Genomic DNA, 6427 nt, shown 5'->3' on the forward strand with positions numbered 1-6427 from the left:
ATTAACTAAATTATGTGGACCATTTAAAAGATAAATTATCCATCAGGCTGGGTGACATAGTGAGACCTTATCTCTAAAAAGGTGTGTGAATAAATAATTAAAAAAAGATAAGTTATTTTGACAGCGTTTGTATGGAATTCTTTTTTTTTAAATTAAATCATAGTTGTGTACATTAATGCCATCATAGTACAGTGTGGTGTTTTCATATATGTTTTGCAATACTCTTATCAAACTGGTTAAAGTAGCCTTCATGTCATTTTCTTAGTTATTGAGTTAAGACATTCATACTCTGCTTTTAGAAAGATTCACTTGTATCCTTGTAGGATAAACCATAGAGGTGACCCCATCAATCACCCTTCCTCCCCCCATCCACCCCTCTCCCCTCCCCTCTCCCACCCCCTTCCCATATTCTAAGGCTATAATTAGGTTATAACATTCCTATGAAAGCTATAAATTAGCTTCAAAATAGGGTTGTGTACATTGGATACTTTTTCTTCCATTCTTGAGATACTTTGCTAAGAAGAAAATTTTCCAGTTCCACCCACTTAGAGAACTAAAAATAGACCTGCCATTTGATCCTGCAATTCCTTTATTAGGTATATATCCAGAAGACCAAAAATCACATTACAACAAAGATATTTGTATCAGAATGTTTACGGCAGCCCAATTCATAATTGCTAGGTCTGGAAGAATCCCAAGTGCCCAGTGACCCACAAATGGATCAATAAATTGTAGTATATGGAATTCTTTTGATCTCAATATCTCTTCCTTGAATATAAGAGTGTTATATTTTTTCCAAGAGAATTTCATCCCTGCTTTTAAGAAACAGCATGTTCATGCAGGATATAGTCAAAGCAAAGAAAAAGGAAGAAGGAAATAGCATGAAGTTCAGGAAAGACAGTTATCTTTTTGTACTTGTTATCTTTCAAATGCCTTTTTTTTTTTTTTGAGACAGAGCCTCAAGCTGCCCCCCTGGGGAGAGTGCTGTGGCATCACAGCTCACAGCAACCTCCATCTCCTGGGCTCAAACACGTCTATGGCCTCAGCTTCCCAAGAAGCTGGGACCACAGGCACCTGCCACAACGCCGGCTATTTTTTGGTTGCAGCCATCATTGTTGTTTGGCAGGCCCGGGCTGGATTCAAACCCTCTACCTTGGGTGTATGTGGCTGGTGCCTTAGCCACTTGAGCCACAGGCGCTGAGCCACAAATGTCTTTAAATAGTCAATGTGTTAGACTAGCCTAATTTAATTGCTTTCTGAAACAGGTGAACTGATTTTATTTTATTTTATTTTTTGAGACAGGGTCTTGCTTTGTTACAGAGGCTGGAGTGCAGTGAAACCATCTTAGCTCACTGAATCTTCAAACTCCTGGACTCAAGTGATCCTCCCGCTGCAGCTCCTGAGTAGTTGCCTCTACAGGCCCACACCACCAAACTTCCCTATTTAAAAAAAATTGTTTTGAATATACATGGTGTCACCCCATTGTCCAGGCTTGAACTGAAATTAAAGGAGAGATAGTTATGCCTCATACACAGAGCTTCTATTACGGCCATTGGAGCAATCAATAGTATTACTCTTGCCACCAAAATATCTTCTTTTATATTTAATTAAAGCAAAAAAGTGGTTGGGGGTCAGATCAGATGAGTAGCAAGGGTGTTCCAATACAGTTACTTGTGAGCTAGTGCATTGTCTTGATGCAAGAGCCATGAGTTGTTGGCCAAGACTTTCAGTTAAGGTTTTTATGTTTCTCTATTGATGTTTACCTGGTCTGTTATGGCTCTTACAGTCAACCAATGATTTTGACATCTAATTTGACACATTTTTGCAATGTTTTCATCAGTTCTGTTCTTTACTGGCCACCCTGACCTCTCTTCATCAGTGAGCCTTTTTCTTCCTTGAGAAAAAAATTTTTTTTTCCCAATTTTCAGCCAGGGCTGGGTTTGAATCTGACACCTCCAGCATATGGGGCCGGAACTCTACTCCTTTGAGACACTTTTAATTCCATTTGTACACTGTTATTTTCTTCATGGCATTATCCCCATAAACTTTGACTACCATGTCCCTAACTTCACTTCTACTCTGGCCAAGTTTAATAAGAAATTTACAATGCTTGTTACTATAACGCAAGTTCTGACATCTTGCAATTGCACACAAAAGCATTCAATAGTAATGAATACCACTTAGCAAGACACCATTACATGAGGACATAAACACAACTGTGAGATCCTGATATATTAATATTGTGTACTCCTACCGAGTTCTTTGTGCAGTGCTGTCAAGGTAAGCACATGGTGCCAAGTTTGTTAACTTAAGTATCAAACCTCAAACATGCCCTGTTTTTATCAGGTTTTTAGCTTATTGTAAGACTTTAGTTTTCCTTTTTTACCACTGATGTTTTTGGGCAGTTTTATTGCAAAGAATGCTGTGTGTCTATGACTATCAAGTTTTGGAATTTATTGAGATTTTCTTTCAGACAAAACATATCAAATTTTGTAAACATCTCATACATATTTTGAGATAGAAATGTGCGATTAGTGAGGTAAAAAAACTTTACTCCTAAAATTCTCCCACTTGCATTGCCTTGTTTTCTATTTGGTCTCTCAAACTTTGAGGAAGATGTGTTAAAATCTCCACATTTTGATTACTGTTACATCAATGACATAGTGCCTTCAGTTAGATATAGATGTTGATATTGTTTCTAGTTTATCCTCTTTAGCATATGCGTGAAATGTACTTTCATACTCTTTTTACTGAAATCTGATAGACATATAGAAAAGTGTACATATCATGATCTACATCTCAATGACTTCTCACAAACTGGATGTCACTGTGACACAATCGCTAATATCAACATGCAGAGCAAGTCAGTACAACAGAATCCCCCATGGCATATTACGAAGTGGCAATCATAAAATGTCCATATTTAGGCAACTTTTCCCATCTCTGGGTCATGTGACTGGCTCATTTATGTGCATGAAATCCTATCATGATGAATGATAAGGGAGGGGTCCCTGGACTGGATTCTGTGAACGAGACCCCCTTTCCTCAGGATCACAAGTACATTTCCCACTGCACACAGATTAGGGAGAAGGTGTCTCTAAGTGTTGCTGGCAGGAAGGAAGAGCTTCTTGAGAATAGAACTCACTCCATGAAAACAGATGAGAAGAAGAAAATAAGAACCTTGGTCTGAGCACACTGTTTACATTTGGATACATTCAAACCTGCAGATTCATTCGCCTCTGTATTCCCCTGGGACAGAGCCTGTGGTCTTCCTCATTACTCAGCCTAGTTTAGACTGAACCCTGAGTCCCCTGATTCTCATATTTTCCTTACGAAATTAATACCATCATTATTTTATAGAGAAAATACTAGAACCAGAAAGTTCATAATGTGCTCAATGTTATACACATCAGTTCAGATATTTTGACCCCAAGTTAAAAAGCTCTGTGGGCTCTGCACCTGTAGCACAGTGTTACTCGTGTCAGCCACATACACTGAGGCTGGTGGGTTTGAACCCAGCCTGGGCCTGCTAAACAACAATAACAATGGTAAGAAAACATAGCTGGGCATTGTGGTGGGCGCCTGTAGTCCCAGCTACTTGGGAGGCTGAGGCAAGAGAATCACTTGAGCCCTAGAGTTTGAGGTTGCTGTAAGCTGTGAGGCCATAGCACTCTAGTGACAGTAGCATAGTGAGGCTCTTTCAAAAAAAAAATCTCTGTGTATAGTACTGATAAATTTTTCTCAATTGTTTCAGGGACTTTGAATTTCTCCTCAAGAAGATAAAAGTCCTCGGTTGTGGGAGCATCCAAGCTTTCTACAAAGAGTCTTCAATATACTTTCCTTTTCTTGTTTACTTCCATTATACAAACTTTGCATTCTGTCCTATGAAATCCTAGGTCAATTGCCTTTGCTCACACCTTCCCCAAGCCTGTCTTCTCTCCCTAATGACAACATTTATTTAGCCTCTGCCTTCATCTCATACAGGAGTGTCCTACTGGAATTGAATCTCTTGTGTGAAGAAGCGTTCATTCCCCATAGACACTGGAAGGAGTAGGGCTCCAAGTGTGTGCTTTTGAGCTTTCTCACCTAAGTGTCCAAGTTGAGCCCTCCTTAGTTATATAATAAGGAAGATCTGTATGAAGTGATTCCATGTTCTCCAGGGAGGGATTCTCCAGGGCATATGATTCTGTGTCACGCAATGTTATAGAAGCAGTGCAGTGAATCACTAAGCTGTATTTATGAACAGGTGGCATTGGCTAGAGGTGAAACTGCTAATAAAATACCCATGAAAATTAAAGAGATTGAATATAGGTAAGAGGTGTAGATTCTGCATGTGTGCCTGTTGGTTTATAGTTCTTTACACTAACAGTTGGAAATGCTGTTGAAATGATGTGCCCCTGCTCAGGAAGTGCTAGGAATGGCTGAAGGATTTGAAGCAGTAGACTTTTTCTTTGGTGCAAGTCAATTTCTGTTCAGAGAAAATACTGAAGGTGTTTTCAAGGTATAAGTATTTCGCATGCACTAACATCATGTCTTAGAAGTTTGCAAGTGAAGCGAGGAGCTTGGTCCATAAGTCCGACACTTACATCTTCCCATCTGCAGGCTGAAACCTTGGAAAGGGAATGATGTGCCTAAATATAACATGTCAGTAAACTTTCCAAGACACCATTAGGGTCTTCCAAGATGTAGAGGAAAGATATTCATGGTCACTTTCATGGTCACTTTCTCTTTATCACTTATAACAGTCTTGTCATATTACATGCTTTAAATCTGTTCTGTAAAAGTTTTGCGTTTTTTAAGATGGTATTCTAAGTTTTCTAAGTTTCAAAACCAAATCTACTTTTATATATAGTAGAACCTTTGTAAGTTGACTACCTAAGGGACCATAATAAACTGATTAACATAGGAGGCGAAATATAAGGAACTAGGGTGACTATACTGATATATACATGTGGTGCTGAATGGTCCATGAAAGTTAGGCCAACTTAGGAAGTGGTCAGTGTAGGGAGGTATGCAAGTAGGGAGTTTCTTCAGTATTTGGAATTGAATACATATATGTTCTTTCTTTTAGCATTGAAAATGGGTTTGCAATATTTGATTGTGCAAAACAGGATTATGGGACATTTTTTTGACAGAATTATTGTGGTGAATATGGGCATTTGATTTTAGTACATGACTAGGATCAAATTCAGGAATAAATTAATTTTCCACTGTCTGCTATTTCCTACTAATCTGCGCTAAGCCAGCACTGTATTTCTTCAGCTTGCTGTGTGTCAGTCTTCCTGGCTTCCTCATCACTCATGGTGGATTTCCTCTGGTTTTCAGAACATCCCACAAAGGCCAGTAGGCCTCCACTCCAGTTCTATGTTGTCATCAAGCAACTTTGAGTCAGACAACTGGACCATCATCCTTATGCTTCTTCTTCCCACCCGAGGCATCCTGTGATTGTCATTTCCCCCTCCCTGCCGTTTCAGAAGTTTTCCTTCTCCCATTTAAATTTCAACACACGTCTTATTGCTTCTCCTTCCCAATTATGTCATGTACTTGGTTTGCTGTTCTTTTAGACAGTCTATTGCAGGTAGAATCTTGATTTTTCTAATAGTTTTATTCATTTATTTAACCAACATTGACTCAGCATCTTTGAAGGGCCAGGAACAGCTTTAGGTACTGATATATAACAAAGAAGGAAGCTAAACCTTTCCCCACCTGAGGTTTGTTTTTTAGTGAGATATTTAGAATTTGCTATATATATGAACGTGTGTATGCATTCCAGAAAAGATATATGCTTAAGTTCAATTGGTGGTAATAAGAAGAATGTGTAGCAAGATACAAGAAGTGGGACATACAGAGTCCTGGTTTTAGGGTCAGAAGCCATTTTCTGTAATAAAGAGAGCCCTTTGCTGATGTCTGGGCTCAAATGTTCCCCTGAGCATACAAAGCCTAGAACATGGTAAGTGGTCAATTAGTGCTTGTTGAGTAATTTATGACTAAAAAAACTGTATGAGGAGGAAGTTAGGAATAATGACAAGAGAGAAACAGAGAGTGTAAACTTTTAAATTCCAGGTTCATGGTGACCACAAAAATGATCTTTTTCCTATGTCAACTAGGTCACTAGAATGATGCAAGAAGAACTCACCCTAACCATTTTTCATCTGGCTCAATCCTAATATGATTTGCTATCTGCAAATTGGACAGAAATGACAGCCACAAATCATGAGAGATAGGTTCATCTAAACCATAGCTCCCTTTATGTGTTCCTACACATTTAATGTCATCACATTTAATAAAGTGAGAGGCACTGAACCTGACGAATCCCTGCTGTAACTTTCAATTTTTTTTATTAAATGATAGCTGTATAGATTAATGCAAACATGGGGTACAGTGTAGTGTTTTCATATACATTTTGAAATACTTTCATCAAGCTGGT

This window comes from Otolemur garnettii, unplaced genomic scaffold, assembly GCF_000181295.1.
Source record: "Otolemur garnettii isolate 467f Iridium unplaced genomic scaffold, OtoGar3 scaffold00001, whole genome shotgun sequence".
NCBI classification, from domain to species: Eukaryota; Metazoa; Chordata; class Mammalia; order Primates; family Galagidae; genus Otolemur; species Otolemur garnettii.